Below are 2,500 nucleotides of genomic sequence, written 5' to 3'. Positions count from 1 at the left end.
GGTATGGGCCACCCTCTCCCATCTGGTAGAGTATGGCCCACCCTCTCCCGGTCATAATATGCGTCTCAAACGACATTATGGCTGTTCCTGTTGAATCAGCGAGTTTCTAAACATTGGTAACGGAAGAATAGAAACAGAACAACGTTGATAAAAGTCTAGGGAAGGAATATATCCAATAACGGATCTCGAAAAGGCTTGAAAGAAGGGAATAGAAGGAGAGAAAAATCCCACATTCACCTCTGATTAGCATACGATTAGGGATTCCAATCCGGCAGACATTAAAATCGAAAAGCATCCAACAAAAGTCAGAGCTGTCTGCCATTAGCAATGAGAGATGATGTAAAATGATAAGAGAGAGAAAAAAAACTTTAACAAATTCGAAAGTGGTTCTTCGAGTTTTTTCTTCTTTTTTTTATTTTTTTTTTCTTCCTTTTTTTGAACTTAACTCAAGCCACCTGTTCCCTGTTTCAAGGAGTTAGGGGCACGGGTATGGGCAGGTAGAGGGGAGGGGGGGGTGAGGGGGAGGGGCGGGGATTAAGCGAAGGTGATGGGTAGAGTGAGGGTAAGGGGGCGGGGAGGAGGGAGGACGAGGAGGAAGAGGAGGAGGAGGGAAGGAGGGGGGGGAAGAGGGGAGGAGTGGAGGAGTGGAGGAAGAGGGGAGGAGGAGAGGAGGAGGGGAGAAGGATGGGAGGAGTGGGGGAGGAAGAGGAGAGGAGGAGGAGGAGGAAGGGAAGGGGGTCAGTCATTTCGAAATACGTACAGTAGGAATGAGAGATAAAAGAGAAGAATGAAAGGAAGGAGAGATCGAAAGCAGTAATCAAACTTGAGAACACAGAAGGAAGTAGATCTATCCTGTGTATCTCCCTCCTCGTCCGGCGCGAAGGAACCCAAACGGAAGGATCTCGCGACGTGCACCACAGCCTCCCGTCCTTGCAGGGTCCTACTCTCCGCTCTCGTGTGTCCAGGGTCCCTCGTCAGCCCCATTTCGGCCCCCTCGCCCACACGTGTTTCGAAAGGGCTGCGGCTGAACTCCTACCGGTGGGGCCACTGCACCTGTAAGTACTATGCGTTGGAAAGTTGATGTTGTCAGGTTCTGTTACTTACGCGGCAATGGCTGCTGTGAGATCTTGCCGTTTGCGAGGTGTGTGTGTGAAAGCTCCCGAGTGCCTCCCAAGCGCTGCGAAGCTAGAAAAGTATTCGTAGTGAGAGAAAAGTAGCACTAAGTAGTGTTACTTTCTACCCTAGAATTAACGAGGCATTTGAATGGGGCGAGTTCATAAATCCTGCTTCTTGATAAGGACGTTTGTTAGATAACCCTATCGTTGAGGATTTAGGGCGTGGCGATATGCCCAGAGAAGGGGGGGGCGCGGGGCTGCAGCGACCTTCTATCCCGACGAGTGGCCCCAACCTCGCCTGGATCGGAATAGCGGATCTGCCCACAGGTGCCAGTGACAGGACGATCGGAGATCCTACCACGAACGCCACGAACGCCACAAAACAACATCCAAGACAACAGCAATCCGCACCAAAGCCACAGACGAAGACACGAACAACCCCCTTCCGAAAGACAACGATAACGACCTCTCCCTCTCCCTCTCGCGGTGCGTCGGTTATTGCAACGACCAGGCAGGCGTATTGGGGGCCTGGAGGTGTGTCAGTGAGGTGACAGGTACGAGTTTAACAACCCAGTGCCGCTCCCCCTCCCCCTCCCCCTCCGGCCTCACCCCCTCCCCTCCGTCCTCCCTCCGCCCTCACCCCCTCCCCCCTCCCCCCTCCGCCCTCCCCACCCCCTCCCCCTCCGCCCTCACCCCTCTCCCCCTCCGCCCTCCGCCTCCTCCCCCCCCCCCGCCCTCCCCCTCCGCCCTCGCCCCTCACCCCCTCCACCCCTCCCCCCTCCCGGCCTCACCCCCCTCCCCCCTCCTTCCTCGCCTCCTCCCCCTCCGTCCTCACCCCATCCCCCCCTCCTTCCTCGCCTCCTCCGCTCGCAGCTGACTCATCCTCAGCAGATCCTCTTTCTCCCTCGCACATTGCACATGTTGGGTGCCCGCTGAGCCAGCAGGGCACGGCGGGTGAATCATTTTATTGAAAGGGTTGTGTTGTGTCTCAAATATTAATTCTTCTAAATCATTTTATTGAAAGGGTTTTGTTGTCTCACAAATATTAATTCTTGTGAATAAGTTTATTGAAAGGGTTGTGTTGTCTCTCAAATATTAATTCTTGTAAATAATTTTATTGAAAGGGTTTTGTTGTCTCTCAAATATTAAGTCTTGTAAATCATTTTATTGAAAGGGTTGTGTTGTCTCTCAAATATTAATTCTTGTAAATCATTTTATTGAAAGGGTTTTGTTGTCTCTCAAATATTAATTCTTGTGAATAAGTTTATTGAAATAATTTTATTGAAAGATTCTGTTGTCTCTCAAATATTAAGTCTTGTTAATCATTTTATTGAAAGAGTTTTGCTGTCTCTCAAATATTAATTCTTCTAAATCATTTTATTGAA

The sequence above is a fragment of the Penaeus vannamei genome, chromosome 16 (assembly GCF_042767895.1).
Source record: "Penaeus vannamei isolate JL-2024 chromosome 16, ASM4276789v1, whole genome shotgun sequence".
NCBI lineage: Eukaryota > Metazoa > Arthropoda > Malacostraca > Decapoda > Penaeidae > Penaeus > Penaeus vannamei.
The sequence above is the reverse complement of the archived record's forward strand: the minus strand, read 5'-3'. Positions refer to the sequence as shown.